The sequence below is a fragment of the Rhinolophus ferrumequinum genome, chromosome 12, assembly GCF_004115265.2.
Source record: "Rhinolophus ferrumequinum isolate MPI-CBG mRhiFer1 chromosome 12, mRhiFer1_v1.p, whole genome shotgun sequence".
Taxonomy (NCBI): Eukaryota; Metazoa; Chordata; class Mammalia; order Chiroptera; family Rhinolophidae; genus Rhinolophus; species Rhinolophus ferrumequinum.
The window spans coordinates 34,362,915-34,380,330 of NC_046295.1; positions in this window are offsets into that span (position 1 = coordinate 34,362,915).

The following is a 17,416-nucleotide window of genomic DNA, read 5'->3' on the forward strand; positions in this document are numbered from 1 at the left end:
CCACTGAGTTTCTTGCAGGAAGGGAAACTGTTTCCCCTTACATAGCCCAGCATTTCTCACCTGATTCAACTACAGAACATGTGTGGCATACACATCACCATCACAGGGGACCCCAGGCATCTGGAGTCCATGGTTTGAGACGGTCCTGGCTCTGTGCAATGCTGGAGAAGAGGGTTTCCGGGACCGGGAGGACCACTGAAGAGCAAACGGTAAGACAAAGAGAGTTCTACTAGGACTGTTTCGTAGCATCTAGTCTCCGTGCCTCCAGTCAGGAGAGGAAGGCAGAAGAACAATGCCCAAGTCTCAGGAGCTTTACACAGGTTAACTTTTTAATCCCACTCACATCCTTTATGAGTCAACAGGGGAGCTCTGCTCAACATGGTCACGCAGAGACCCAGGCAAACAAGGCAGCCACCATCCCACGCTTGCCCATCGCCAAACGGAAAGGAGAGCAGGGTGAAGCCTGCACTGGCCCTTACAGACGCACGGCACCACCACTCACGGGAGTGTCGTCCGTGCAAGTAGGCACAGGGCCACATTCCCTTCAAGGGGACAGGGACACGAAGTGCCATGATGCTGTAACAAATGACTACAAACGAGGTGGCTGACAACAACACAGATTTATTTCCCAACAGTCCTGGAGGTCAGAACCCCCAAATCAATATCCTTCGGCTAAAAGCAAGGTGTCGGCAGGGCCATGCTCCTTGTGGGGACTCTCAGGGAGAATTCGGTCCTCGCTAGCGTTCTTTGGCTTGTGCCTCACCTCTGTCTGTGTCAAATCTCCCTCTGCCCTCTCTTAGGATCATAATATATGGAATCGCATTTAGGCCCACCCAGATCATCTCCCCACCTCAAGACCTTTCATTTAATGACATGTGCAAAGTTATTTTTTCCAAATAAAGTAACAGTTCCAGGTTCCAGGGATTAGCACCTGCTACCTTTGGGGCCAGGATTCAGGCCCAGGAAAGAGAACTGGAATACTGTATTTATGGCCCGCCCGAATGACTATCATATTCTCTTGTAGTCTCCTCTGCTTCCAGGCTTCTCCACCCAGTGCTCAGGGTTCTGAGTGCTTTACCTGGTTACAACTAAGCATCCCACCCATTTTGAACAGAGCCAGAAATGCACATCCAGAGAGGGCCTCAAAGACCCACTTGTACAACCCTCTCCTTTTACAACTGAATACATTGGGGCTCCGAAAATATCATGTACCCAGGGTCACACGTTGAGTTTCAGATGAAAACAGAACAGAGAACACCAGAGATGTCGTGAGCTACCAAACGCTACAGCATCCTGTCAGCTGCCGGATCAGCTGGGGAATCTGATTTTTGCCCTCTGATATTTACCTTCCACAGTAATATTATCCTCAACCCACAACACTCTGTCGCCACCCAAACATTTGTTTAGAAGTGATCACCACCTGGCATTTTGTGTGTATTTATATTTATTGACTTGTTCATTGTCGGTTTCTCTCCACAGGAATGTAAACTCCCTGTCGGCCAAGTCTTTGTTTTTCTCACCGCTGCATCTCCAGGAGGCTATACCAACGCCTGCCACATAACTGGTGTTCAGCTAAATGGATGAATAAGTGAATCTGGAGAACTGAATGCCCACGAATTTACATACAAATTCTGCCATCGTTTTAATTTTGGGAATGCCTGACAATATCGTCTGGAGTATTACAAAGGATTATGTGTTCTGTTTATTATGAAGATGGTTGCAATTCTAGAAATTTATTGTACTTGTTCTGTGATATTTTATGTTTTGTCCCATTTTTCTAAACAAATTGCCAGCTTATAACAATAAAATATATGTAAACTTAATTATCAATATGTCTCATACAGCAAAAACACCTTTGCTATACATAGACAAAAATCTAGAAAGACTTTATTTACATAAATGGTATTTTTTTTTACCAGATTAAGTTTTGTGGGTGTTTTTCTTTTCAATTCATCCTTAGCCACTGTTTTAGATGTTTGCAATCAAGTAAAAATGATCCCCATTAGCTTTTCTGCTTGTTCTCAGAATGAAGTAGTAAGTACTATGTACTTAAGAAATAGGTTACTGTGTAAACTTCTGTGACATGAGGTTACATTTTATGACTTGGGAGCAGAATCGTAACATTGAGTTATGTAACTTTTGTTTTTCAAACAAGTCTCTGACAATCAGCAAAAACAAAATTATGAGCCAATGGAAAAAGTAAACCCATTGTTTTAAATCAAGGAAGCTTGTATTTTTCCTATTTTAGGAATGCCCAGGAAAACACTAGAACTTTAGGCAAAAACAACTGACAAACTCTCTGTAAAGTGGAGGAACAACAATAATGATATGATAGACGAGAATTTCACGGGCTTCAGAATCTGAAGGTTTGTGAAATATTAACCAAAATATATGTGAAGGAATTTCTAAGCTGATGGGCCTAAAGTATTTGCAACTATGAGTCATTCATCATCAGTTTGAATTATTTTCACATGTACTCTCTACTCCTGCCACCGTTTCCCTGAAAATAAGACCTAGCCAGACAATCATCTCTAATGCGTCTTTGGGGGCAAAAATTAACATAAGACCCGTTATTATATTATTATATTATATTACATAAGACCCGGTCTTATATTATAGTAAAATAAGACCAGGTCTTATATTAATTTTGGCTCCAAAAGACACATTAGAGCTGACTGTCTGGCTAAGTCTTATTTTCCGGAAAACATGGCATTTTTAACATCTTCCAGTACCTCCGATACATCGCACCCTCCCTTCCCGCTAAACCATCAAATATGCCATTCCTTTCCCTGGATACTTTCCTCCTTGAGCGAGCCCCATTCTGCCTCCAACACTCAAATTTTCGATCCTTTAGCCGTAACATGGGCATAATAATAGGCTCTGATCATACAAGGTTAGTACAGAAACGAAACGAGTTAACGCACATTCATGCTTAGCCCCGTGTTTGGCATGTGGTGAACACTGACAGGTATTTGTCATTATTTTTATTACTGATATTCTCGGCAAGATAATTTCACTTGGATAAATAAGCTGGCGTGACTATTTCCAGGCATTTGGCAGGCCATTACGGAGATGTTTGGGACCATGCAGTTCATTCGTAGAACTGAAACATCTAGAATAAACACTGGTGTAAGGCTGGTCCTGTACGTAAGGCTCGCTTTCGTGGAACATACCATAGAATAGAAAAGCAGGAATGAAAAGCATCTTTGCAGGCCTACCACAGCTCCTAGTCTATCACAGCCCTAGGAGGTCCTCTTTCTGTCTCAGCAGGAAATGCATTCCTTCAAAAGGTATTTATTGACTACCTCTCACGTACCAGGTCCTATCTAGGGTCTAGACCTTGGAGAAACAACATTGAACAAAACAGACAAAAATTCCTGCCTACATTCGAAAGGGAGGACACCGACAATAAAGAAAATGAGTAAGTAAAGATTGGTTTATTAGATTTGGTAAGTGCTATAGAAGAAAATAAATCAAGGTAAGTAGGGTGAGCGGTGCCAGTGATGGGGTGGGGTAACAATTGTAAATAAGGTTGTCAGGGTAGGCCTAGGTGTAAAGGTGATATTTGAGCAAATACTAGAAGGAGAAAGAGACAGGTGGGTGTCTGGAGGAAGAGTGTGCCACGCAGAGGGAGCAACCAGTGCAAAGGCCCTTTGATGGAAGAATGCCTGTGTGTTCAAAGGACAGGAAGGAAGTTGGGGTGGCTGCCATACAGTGAACCAAGGAAGTAGCTGTATGGGGCAGACCTTGACAGCATGCAAATTGCTATGTAAGACAGTTGGCTTTTACCCTGTGGGAGAGGGGAAACCAGTTCTGACCTCTGAGCCAAGGAGAGGCAACATCTGAATGATGTTCTTAGAAGATCCAAGCATAGTATGGAATGAGCCTAGTTAAGTCCAGCTTTCCCAGCAGCCCGGAAGTTCCTGAATGGGCAGCCAACCTGCAATGGACTGAATTGTGTCCATGATGTAACTGATTTGAGTTTCAGGGATTCAGATGTTTAAACATACAGAGCCACTGAGGTGCACAACCATATAAGTGCTGGAAGGCTTAGGGGGTGTTTCTGGAATATGGGGATTGTTGCAACAACAAAGGTTCTGTTAGAGACAGAGCAATTCAGAAGCCATCAAAAGCTCTGAGAATAACCAGAAGTAAAATTAGATGTAAGGGGTTGTGCTGTTTAACTTCAACGTGTCCACTGGACTGGACATGGGGTGCCCTGATTAAACATGATTTCTGGGTGTGTCTGTGGCAGTGTTTCCAGATCACACCAGCATTTCAGTCAGTGGACTCAGTGAAATAGATTGCCCTGCCCGGTGTGGGTAAGCGTCATCCTATCCCTTGAGGGCCTGAATAGAAGCAAAAGCAGAGGAAAAAGGAATCTGCCCCTTTCCTGCCTCCCTGGTGAGCTGGGACATCTCACCCCATCTTCTCCTGTCTGGGACTAAGTTACACCACTGCTTTCCTGCATCTCCAGCTTGCAGACAGCAGGTCAGCATCCCAAATCACGCCAGCCAATTCTTCATAATAAATATGTATACATTTAATATAAATTAATTATACATTAATTTTTAAATATTAAACAACAGGTTAATTTACATATAATGTAATATATTAATTATATATATATGTATGTGTGTGGGTGGCTGTGGGTGTATATCTCCTATTGGTTCTGTTTCTCTGGATGAACCCTGACTAATACAGATGTCTACAGGAAGAGGCTTCACTGTAAGTTCATAATTAAGCAACTGTTACATCTCTTATAAACCAAGTATCAATATGTATCATAGATAGATACACACACACACACACAGTAAATTTACTGTATTTTCAAATTAGGACAGAGATACCTCCAAATTGGACTAGGAGCCATAGTCAGGAAGGATCTAGAAAGAAAGGGCTGAGGAAGCCCAGGATGGCATCTACAGGACATGGGGAAGAGACTGATGGCTGGCCCACAGCCCAGTAATGACTCTTGGGGACTCACAAAAAGACCCACATACATAAAGTTCTTAACCTAGGCAATTCCTCATCTTGGAATAAAGTCATTTTTTTTCATTTAAAAAATATAGTAAAACGTAAAGAGGAGTGAAATAAAGTGGTGATTCTCAACAATGGTGTTTGTAAGAATCACCTACTAGGAGTTACTACTGACCCCTTAAGGCCCCCAGTTCTTGCGGGAGGACGAGGCCTGGGCCTAGGTGTTTTCACCGAGTTCTCCAGGTGATTCTGATACACACAGAAGTTTAAGGGCCATTAATATACTAGAGAGCTGGTTCTTAAACTTGACTACCTATTGGAATCACTTGGAGAATTCTAAGAATTAACAATGGGTCCAACCGGCAACAGGATTTTTCAAAGGTACCCAGGGACAGCCAAGATGGAGACCCACCAATAAGAAGGATTGCTGTCACCCAAGGAGAATTACTGATGCCTATGTATTCAAAACTCCATTCAATCATAATCTGAAATCCTTGTTCTTATCTGCCATGTTTAAAGACAGAATCCAGAAATGAGTAGATGGTGTTTATCATTGTTATTCAATAGAATGTAATGAAATCACACACAAAAATTAAAAGAACAATTGAGGAAACCTTGATAAAAACAATAGCACTTTTGTGTTACCATTGTTTTCTCAATTACCAGCAATAACATTATCACTGGTACATGGAGCTCAGTTTTGATTTTATCCACAGGAGCTATTTTATTAATTACTTGGGAAAAGACAGAAATGGGCCACTTATCCGAGCTGTCCTTCTGCTTTCTAAAAGCTCAGGCTGATGGCAACATTTACTCCACAAGTCTTTTCCCCAATAAACCAGTTGCCACACATCTGCCTGCCGAGCATGTTTTACAAAATGGTGGAGCTTTCACCTGCTTTCTCGGCATTCATTTTATAGTTCCTTAACCCTCCCTTGCAATTTCATCGGGGGTAATATGGCTACTGTAACGATCAGATGAGATGATGTATGTAAATTGCTTGCCACACTGCCTGACACAGAAAAATCACTCTGTAATCCTTTCTCCCTTCTTTTTCCAAATCCATGCTGGAGCATTGCTAACTGACAAACTTAAGTGTGAATACAGAGAAGTGAAAAGTACTCAGGGCTTGTAGTTTAAAGCAATTTAATAACTCATTAGCTGTGTGGCTTCAGACAAGTTATTTAGCCTCTCTGAGCGTCATATTCTTCATTTGTAAAATTGGACCAATACTACCAACAGTCCAGGCATGACATGGTGTTATGATAAAATGAGCTATTGTAGCTACCGCACTAAGGTACAGTCTGGCACACAATACGTATTCAAGTCCCTGGCACCAGGTAAGCACAATATAAGTGTCAGCTGTTATGACTGCGTGATGTCAGTGTTATTCTATGTGATACAAGAGGGAATACTGCCGTAGCAAATCTTGTCTGCCTATCAAAGGAAAAAGTTAAGAATTCTGTGTCTCCACCCTCTTAGCAAATCTCAAGTTTATCTACAGAGAAAAGATTCAGGTCAGTAATCTGCATGAGGGCTAAATAATGATGAAATGAGCAACTATTGATTTTGTTACCTTTGGGCCTAAGTACCATGTAATGATTTTCCCACGTAGAGCCAGGAAGGATCTTAGAGATCACGAAGCCCAATACATATTAATAATAAATGAAATCTGAATTGTAAATGGTGCATGGGCATGTTGGATGTAACTACTAACTAGTTACAGAGTCAGGATTTGTACCCACATCTAGAAGAAGCTATAGTAACAGTTTTCATACCGCGCTAAGCAATTTACAAAGCACTTCACTAACATTTCTCCTCACCACAACCTCTAAAGCAGAGTTTCTCACCCGTGGCACTATGGACGTTTGGTGCCAGATAATTCTTCGTTGTGGGGACTGTCCTATGCATTGTAGGATGTTTAGTTTACACTACATGCCAGTAGCACCCCAAAAAAACAGTTGTAACAACCAAAAATATCTCCAAGTGCCTCTTGGGGGACAAAATTGACCTCCAGTTGAGAACCACTGTTTTCAAGGATAGCACGACTGCACAAAACTAAGTTCAGAGAGATTAATCAACTCGTACTGTGACATAAGAAGTAAAACTGGAAGAATTGGGGTTTGGGGGCCAGGGAGAGACAAAAACAAGCAGGCAAACAGAAAATATATAAATGGTCTAACTATTAGTATGGTGACTTTTCCATGTTCCCCCCACTGAGTGAAGGTGAGTTTCATTCTTTCTTATCCCCTCTCTTAGAGAAGAAAAATAAATATGAACAAGAACTTGAAAAGCCTGTTGAGGCCAACTATTTCAAACATACTGTGCAAGAAATGTCAATAGTTTTCATCACAAGATACAGAAAGTGTGAGTTTACTGTAATTATTTTTAGATGAGATCATTTTAAGGTAAATAACCCACAGGGTATTTTGTATACATACCTGAGTTATTCCGGCCCCTGGTATATATTGATGTCAAATTCTTCCAATGCACAATTGTCACCCAGGTCAGTGAGAGATGATTCCGTCTTAGACCTGGAAACAGAGAAAAAAATATTCCTCATACAAATGGCCTATAATTTCCCTGAGACGTAGTTACAAATGTTTGGCTCCACTGTTCTAATGAAAGTAGTTGAAAATTACTTTAACAACCAGTAGATTAAGGAACTAGTAATAATATTATGAGTGTGGCTAAGAATGTGAAGGCTGAGAGAAAATGGAAATAAGAGATTTGACTTTGTCAAGGTGAATGATGTTATCTTGAGTGAAAAGCTAACATGGTCTGCCCACTGGAGGTGGAAAAGGTGTTGGGTTACTGGCAGAGTGGCCTTGGACATGACCCATAGGGCAGAGATATTTTTCCTCTGGGCTTCCTCCACAAGAAGCCATTTCCACATGGGTCACAGCCTTGCATTGCTGGAACGCCTTTCCTATCTTGTTTCTCTCATTCCTTGCTGATGCCCAAGTAGAGCCATTTCTGGAAAAGCCACAAAAAGACAACTAATAAGCCAGGAAGTAAACCTGCAGACACCTAAGTAATCTTCCAGTTGGCAAAAGCCCAGAAATAAATTAAATTTAAAATAGAAATGAGTAAGCAGACTTTGACAAAAGGAGAGTAAATTAAACACCCCATCGGTCTCAAACTTGTGGGGGAGTAAGGACCCATTTGCATGTGAAGACTAGGAAGGTTGGAAATGACTATATGATTCAAGCAAACTGAAAATGGTAAGCTTAATCCTTCGGCACAGCCACAACTGAGATAATTATCAGCCATGTGTCTTTCTGAGATGTACTCATACCGTATGTCTCTGAGCCTCAGTTTCACCATCTGTGCATTAGGGATAACATGGCAACTGTAACAATTAGAGGAGATCATGTGTGTAAACTGCTTGGCACACTGCCTGACACGGAGAAATCACTCTGTGATCCTCCTTTCTCCCTTCCTTTTCCAAATACACACTGGAACAAGGAAAGCCAAGAGAGACGTAGGATTTGCTTTTAATCTACAACCTTTTCCTTTATTTTCTTCTGAGGGCACCATGAATTTACCCCTGAAATCAGACCCTGAGAGAGGTCAATTCTCTTCCCTAGACCACTAATTGCTGCTACACTGGAGTCCCTTGAAATGCAAAGCCTGTCATGGAGGGCTGCAGATATTGCTCCCTCTCCATCTGCTGCTGGTGACTGCCATTGGCCAAACCCATTTGAAAGCCAGAGGCACAGATCAAAGGTAATGCAGTGCACCGGGGTCAGCTTCCAAGACAAACAGCCTGGCAGAGAACAGAGAGAAAGGATAATGGCGATGTGATATCAATTGCCAGTGGAAATTAACCAGGATGGGCCCTCTGCAAGATAGTGATGGAGACACACTGGCTATGGAACTTGGAAGGGACCCTTCTGTAGGGGAATTTCAGACACTGCAGTGGCGACTAGGGGCACAGCTAGAGCAGTGGCCAAAATAACGTGACTTCAGGCAGAATGCTAGGAGTGGAAAAGAGGCACCAGAAAAAGGTCAGGAAAAGGATTGTCACTAAAAGAGAAATTAGCAAGAAGCCACACAAAAGAGACGCCTTTCCCAGAAGTAATCTACCCCCAATATAAGACGGAGAAGCCTTACGCAGGAGATGAAAGTGCCTTGTAGACAGATGTGGTCAGGAAGCAGCCTATTGGGAATGATACTGTATAAAATAAGCCTCACACTCAGAAACTGGAATGAGTTAGGGACACGCGTAGAAATAAGGAGGTTTCAGCTGCAGTTCCAAGTGCAAAGAGAAGTACAGTGGGCAGCAGGGAACCCAAGGAGAGAAGAACTGGACGCACATGAGGTTAGAGGCTCCAGCTTTGTTCAGAAAAGGGGCTGGTCATGCATAGCCTAAAAGAAGGAAGACAGGAGTTGGAGCTGCTGGTGTTTGAGCACCCGTGTGACCCAGGCAAGGAAGCCTCCTTTATCTGTTGGCTTCCCATTTAATCTTCATATTACTGAGGTAGTTATTTTTACCCTTGTTTTATACATAAAGAAACAGAAATAGGAGAGCTTCATGATTAAAAGAATAGGTGCCGAAGGCACATTCCCTGGGTTCCAATTTTTGTTGTGTGACCTTAGGCAAGTTACTAGACCCCTCTGCGACCAAGTTTCCTCATCTGTGAAATGAAGTTAATAATAACGTCAACCTCATAGCATACTTTTAAAGACTTAAAAATACTTGTAAGTTAATACTTGCAAGGTGTCAATATCTGGTCATAGTAGACACTTAGTAAATGATAGTTGTGGACAGTGGGTCCTGCCTAAATGCACACTGCTAATAAATACAGGAGATGAGATTTGATTCCAGATTTGTCTGACTCCAAAACTTATACACGTCCTTACCACTCTGCCACACTGGCACCCTGTCCCAAGTGGCACAGAGGTCCCAGGGAATAGACACTTCTGAGCATGATGGCCTCATGGAATCTACTTCAGCCCTTCTAGCTCTCCCAGCTCAAATTCCATGTTCTGTAAGGAACCTTGGGATTATTCACTCTGGTTCCCAGGACCTGCCCTTATGAAGAGGAGGAGCTTATTATCCCCAAAGCTGGGAAAACTCAAGGTCATAGAAGAAAAAGTGCCAAGTGCAGGACCTGGTTTAGAGCTGGTGCCCACAAATCTCTGTGGGATCTGAATCTGTCCACGCAGATTCTGACTCTGAACACAGCGACCTTTGGGGAGACAAAGTCTCAGAAGCTCTACCCTCTAGCAAAAGTGGGGACACCCCCTCCTGCCCTCTCAGGCCCTGTTTGTCTCCTGGCTCCTCTGTCCAAGGACGTTTCCCTTATGCTGTCCCAGGCTGAGTCCCAGGCTCCAGGCCTGATCTGCCCTTTCGTGCTAATCTGGACCATGATTCTAAGTCTGCCTTTTTACCATAAACCAAACTACAAGATTCAAAGTGCCCTGGTTTTGCAAGTTGTACAATGAAAGTCTCTGATAAACTCTTACCGTTCCTACTGTATATGATATAGACTGAATGTTTGTTACCCCTGAAATTCATCAGTTGAAGCCCACGTCCTTGGTGTGATGCTATCTAAAGGTGAAGCCTTTGGGAAGTAATTCAGTTGTGAGGGTGAAGCCCTCATGAATGGAATTATTGCCCTTATAAGAAAAGACTAGAGAGAAAGTCTCTCTCTCTCTCTCTCTCTCTCTCTCTGCCACGTCAGGACACAACAAGAAAACAGTCATCTGCCAACCAAGAGCCAGACACTGGATCTGCTGGTGCTTTCATCTTAGACTTCCCAGCCTGTAGAACTGTGAGAAATAAATTTAAGTTGTTTAAGCCACCCAACTGTGATCTTTCGTTTTGTCCTAAAATATTTTCTGAAAAGAGTCAAAAAAGTTACGACTCAAGAACTTTTCCAGCCCTCAGAATCAGTGACTCTTTGCCATGAATAGAACCCCAAAACACCAACAAATTTAAAGTGATTAAAATGTTAAATAACTTGTGGGAAGAAGAGAGTATAGCATATTTGGTATTTAATGGTGTTATCCAGAAAATGTCACCCTGTTTGCAATGAGGAATCCCTTTGCTGCTCCCATGGCCACAAGAGAGTGATTCATCCCACCGAGTCTCAGAATATGGGGATTCGATAACCATAGCAGAGAAGCTGTGGTCACCAGGAAAAGCTAAGCACAGCAGAGAGAAGATGCAAATTAGGACAGGAGAGTGACCGGAGAGAGACAGCTGCAGGCCTTGCTCCCAAAGGCCACCAGGGTTAACAAGTAAGGAAAACTGACAGCGTTTTGCAGGGCACAGTGGAGAACATCAAAGCCCTCTTTGTAAATCATCTGCTAAACACTCCCCTTGGAACTGGTTCAAAAGCAGAAACCCAGCAGTCATGGCCTTAAATCCAACAAAAGAGGGCTATACCCTTGCATCTGAGGGACAAGAACCAAAGAGAGTGCCCAAAAGGGCATCAGCCGAATCCAGGACAAGAAAGATGCAGGCAGAGCTAAGGAAGTGGCCACAGCTTTAACTACCTTAGTAAAGAGCACTATAATTTAATATGGAACTCACTATATCATTGTGTTCATTCTTTTAAACATCATTCTATATTGCTGAGTGGAGATTCTGATAGCCTTCCTAAAACTTTTTATAATGATGATAAGAATAGCCTCTCGAATTTACGAGTATTTCATAGGAGACACTGTAGTGTTTCACAGTATTATCTCATTTAATCCTCATCAGGACCCTAAGAGGTGGGTACCATCGTTATTCCTATTCATAGAGAAGGGAAGTGGGACTCAGAAAGCTTACAGAGCTTTTGTAGATGGAATGGGAAAAAGGAGGCAGAACCAGGATTTGAACCCAGAAACAGTGAAACTAACCACAAGAGCAGAGACTTTCGAAATTCACTGGGGGCTAACTGGGGATCTTGTTAAAACTGTGGGCTCTGGGGCCATATCCCCAGACTTTCAGATTCAGTGGGCCTGGGGGGGATTGCAGGATCTCATGCATCCCCCAGATGATTCTGATGGGCGTGGTCTGGAAGCAGACTTTGCTCAATGCTTCTCTATACCAGCACGCCTCTTTTGCTCATCTTCAAAAATCCCCTGTTAAAGATATTGCTGCAGGTGCTGTGTATGGATACGTGGACTGGGTGGACCCGGGCTGTTACAGTCAAGGTCCGAAATCCCAGAATGGGCCCAAACAGGTTAGCAGCTATTCCTTGGAGAATGTTCTCTCCTCTCAGCTTCTTTTTTGCCTGAGTTGTTCCGCATGAATGCTATATTATTTTTCCCTTTCATTTCCAAAAAGAAGGCAGCAGAAGAGCATTACAGAAGAGGTAGCTCCTAAAACTACAAGAAGGATCAAGAAAACAAATCTTGCTCCAACTTGCTTGCTCCTGTTCACCGAGACGTATCCAAGCCCTGAAAGTTTCAACTTGAAGACATCAGGTGTCTCCACACCACCACCAGCACCACCACCAGCTTTTATTTTACATTTAGTAAGATTTTTTTAATTGTAAGTCTAATAAATGGTAGGAGGAATGTTCAGTTTTAAATGTATGAGACTTGATCAATATGGCCTGTTCAAGAAATAATTTTCATGTCACAGGGGGGACTATTTTATACTGTTGGAAGTTGCGTTTTTTGGTTTGGTTGTTCTGTTTTGGCTAAGGAACCTCTCTAAAGATCACTAAAAATAGCTACTTTTTCCAAATAGAGCTTTATTTCTTAGTAGTTTTCTCATACCAATGTTACCCTTGGTTTTGTATTTTTAAAAAATGGATTTTCTAAGTAAAATGCCATCCAGAATTTGCTATTGCCCCCTGCTAATACTTTTTATCAATTGCAAAAGTTATAATTGATAAAACTAATGACTTTACTAAAATGGTACATTTTTCTAACTTCCCTTATAATGAACGTGGTGCTCTTTCAAAATGGTTTCTTAATATCTTTATATTGCCAGCTTAACTTCACCAATTATTACAGTAGTCTTCCCAATCCACGGGGGCTACATTCCAAGACCCCCAGTGGAGGCCTGAAACCACAGATAGTACCACACCCTATATACTTGTTTTTTTCTTATAAACACATATACTTTACAGCTTCTCTTTGGCATATCTGAATTGCCTGCATCAGTACTCTTGTGCTTTGCAGGGATTACTGAGTAAAACAAGGATTACTTGAACACAAGCAGTCTCAGTCTGCTAACCGAGATGGCTCCTAAGTGACGAACAAGCAGGGAGTGTATACAGCTCATACACAGCAGACAAAAGGATGATTCACATCCTGGGCAGGACAGAACGGAATGGTGCAAGACTGCATCACGCTCATCAGAACGGCGCGTAATTTAAAACTTAAGAATTATTTCTGGAATTTTCTATTTAATATTTTCATACCACAGTTGACTGCGGGTAACTCAAACCACAGAAAGTGAAACAAACGATAATGGGAGACTACTGTACTCACATTGAGTTTTACAATTAGTGTATTAAATGCTGTCCTTAGAAAGGCAAAACTTTTAATTTGTTATAAAAAGTTGTTTCCTCATGCTGCATAATAAAGATAAGAGGGCACTGAGTTACAAGCTTCTCCAATCAGCGTAGCGCAGTGTAGTCAATTCTGCATTTCTAGAGTGATGTTTTCTTAAGTTTTTTCTATGCTGCTCTTCAAAAATGATGCGTGGGGGATGAGGGTGAGGGGGATCAAATGTATGGTGATGGAAGGGGAGCTGACTCTGGGTGGTGAACACACAGTGTGATTTATGGATGATGTGATACAGAATTGCACACCTGAAATCTATGTAATTTTACTAACAATTGTCACCCCAATAAATTAAAAATAAATTAATAAAAAAAAATGATGCTTAATAACAGAAGATGGCATTAAGAAGCCGTTTTTCTCTATTCATTCTGCAACCTTGGAGCCTGTAGTTTTACCATCATAGACTACAGCTTTCTCTTTGTCTGCTTTAAGAAGCTCTGTTAGCTCTCTGAATTCAACATCCTTCAGTACGGAAGTCCACATGTTATCAGAGAATCTGTACCTATGTGGCTTTGTCCCTGCCTGTGCTGAACGTACAGCCTTATTACACTGAGGTGGAATCTGAACAGCAAGTCAAGGCGGGGATGCTCATTAAGACTGGAGGAACTCACGTGGCCTTCCTGAGACAATTTCCTAAAGTGTATTTCTGAGTAACTGCATACACTCCTCTTATTCTACCACTTCAGAGAAAGAAATTATTGATGTCTTGCAGGGAAGACCTGTGGGACAGAAGCCAGGATGACACGGAAGTGCTCACAGAACCTGGAAGCGAAACCACACCAAGAAGCGAGGAGGCCCCCGTTCTCATCTTTAAAACAAGGCTCTGGAGACCGTATGTCACAGTCCCCAATCATGAGAATGTACAAAACCTGTGCAGTCCTTCTGATAAATGAAGCAGAGAACATACACAGTTTTCTCTTCTGCAGTGACTGGAGAAACCACTTTATACTTAAAATAAAAAAAAAAAATCAGATTTTTAAGTACATTTAAAATAATATATTAGGAAACCCCCCCCACCCTCGTCATAAAACAGCAGTGTTTGTCAAACACCAAGTTACAAAAGTTTGATGGGCCACATAACAACTAGTCTAACAATTCTATGTAAATTTCTAAATAACTGATGGGAAAAAAAATTTTTCTGGGAGTGCTTTAAAAGCTAATGACTGGGGCAAAAAAGAAATCATAAACATTCAAAATCTAAGAACATTATCATGCTACTTGAAGTGATTTAGAATTTGAAAGCTAAAAAGAGCTTAAAAGAGCATCTAATAAAATTATTTCACAGATGAAGGAATTAGTTTATGGTTGGCCCAAAGTCTTACAGTTTCTTTTTCTACTTTAACATTAAGTAAGATTTAAATCCAAGAAGATCAAAGACTTTGTCAGAGATTTTCCTTTGATATGTTGGGACCTGAAAACCAAGAGCAAGGAATCCAATTTCAACACAGAAGGCAACTGAAGGCCAGCACAGTTTGAAAACGGAAACGACAATGCTAATCTATGGGGTAAGAAGTGGAATCACAGACGGCCAGTTTTAAAGTCATGTTAAGTGGATCGACTGGATATTGGCAGTTCTGACAAAGTCATCCATAGAACGCATGGAATGTTGGACAAGAAAGAAAACTTAGAACTCATCTGGTTTACCCTTCTCTTGGCACAGATGAGAAAACTGAGGGTCAGAGAATGAAAGGTACCTACTCATCCACATTCGCACAGGTGGTTCGGAGCAGAGTCAGGCCTAGCCTCCAAGTCTCCTAATGCTGGGACTCAAGATCATTCTGTCCAGTCAAGCAGCCTTACAGAGCCCACACTAAGGTGCTGATTCTAAGACTGGAGAAAAGAAGTCAGATGTTAAGAATGCAAATAAAGCAAGGAGAGGATGTCTTTGGATTTTACATATACTTTTCAGATCTTTAAACGTATGGAAGCTGGGTGAGTCACTGGTTAATAATAGGAGTGGCATCTCGGATAGGGAAGGGAAGACAGTATGGAATTGGGGAGAGAAAATAAAGCTTCCCATTCTTCACTTGAGATAGTGACAAAGGTCCAGATGGAGGAGTGTATTTGGTATAAATCTGCAACAATAAAGCTGTGAGGACAAGAAGCACCTCATTTCTACTTACTTGAAGTCAAAAAGCAATCCAAAGGCAAGCCCCAATTTCTACTTATCAGGGCTCCCACCCAAGACTAGGCAAAGGACTCTAGGGGTTTCCTACATCAAAAAAAAATGTTTAGAGATGCCACTCTGTCCATCTCTCCAAACTTGTTAATATTGAGATGCCCCCTGCCCAAACCTGCAGGATTCCTAGAAAGTGAGGGACTCTGCTACATCTGTGCCCTGGGAGACTGGGCATCGTGACAGAGACACCTGGGGCCAGCACCTTGGGCACAACAGCCACCATCCTCTGGAGTTCTAGTCCCTTCTGAATCCCGTCTTCATTAAAATATTGATGTTTTGTTCATCATGGATTTTTTTGTGCATTGATTTGCATTTTTTAAAATATTGCAATAAAATATTATTTATCTTGATTATTGAGTCTTTGAAGTCCTCTCAAATTTTGTGCCTGAGTCAAATGCCTCCGATTGCCTCACCCTAGTCCCGGCCCTGGCCATGCTTTCCGGCATGTGAGAGCGGGTCACAGGTCACCACCTCTCATGGAAGCCACAAACCATGAACCTCTGCGTCCTCCCCAGACTGGGGGTGGGAGAAGACCTCTCTCCACCTCCACTTTCATCTCCCCAACCTTCCCCTCACATAACCTTCTCTCCCCACAGCATAATCCTCTCCAGGAGCTTAGGTTGTCTGAGGGCAGAAGCCAGGAACTAGCGCAGGGAGGAGGAGCCATTTTAAGCACTTCATCTTCCGGCCCATCTACATCCATCCTTAATGCAAGGAAGTCAAAGTCAGGTTTAGAACGGGTTTTGGAAAGAAGAGACTGGGAGTAAAATGCTGAAGAGTCACCAACACAAAATAAATATCTCATAATCGATGGTCAGGAAGAGGAGCAACAAGGAAGGAGATTTGCAAAACTGCATGTCAAAAGAAAGGTGTCTTTGCTGGAGAAAATCTACTTTGAGTAACTGATCTCTCCCAGTGGTGAGGGTAACATTTTTGGTTTTAATAAAGGAAATATAAGAGTGATGGGGAGTGAAGGGAGAAACTGAAAGAAACGCAGACTATTAAAAACTTACCAGTATATTTACAAGCTTTGGGGCCAAAAGTAAAAATAAAAATTACAGATTCTCTATGGGAGATGTAGGAAATGCAATTAGAGGAGATACGATCTGGGAGGAAATTGATGTTGAGGGAGTATCCCAAAGAAGTCAGTGATCAGGTTAGAGGAGACAGGAGGGAGATGGTTGAGAAAATGTAAGAAAAATGAAGTAAGAAAAAATAAGTGAGAACAATGTCTCCGGTATTCAAACTACAGAGGCTCAGAGAGAGGAGAGGAACAAACAAACTGCCCAAGGAGGTATGAGATTGCTATAAAATTCAGAGTCTGTTCAATTTTTGTCTTGATTTAGGGGAAACAATCGGAAGTCAAAGTCGGGCGTAGAACGGATTTGGGAAAGAAGAGACTAGGCGTAAAATGCTAGAATCACAAACACAAAATAAATGTCTCATAATGAATGGTCAGGAAGAGTAGCTGTTAGCCAGAGTGGAAGCTTTAAAGAAGAACTGTGGACAGAAACTGGTCCCATTGCTGAATTCAAGGAGACCCAGTAGGTGTGAATCTCCTGTTCAAGCAATCTAAAGAGACATGCTAAAGAGGAAAAGGTGGGGAGAGGTGTGGTTAAGTGAGAATTCCCGTGGAGAGAAGAATACAGACAAGCTTACATCTAGAAAGAAGCAAGTCCTAAGAAAGTGCAAAGGAGGACGGGGAAAGACAGGAAGAGAGAAGAAATGAGAATGAAGAGA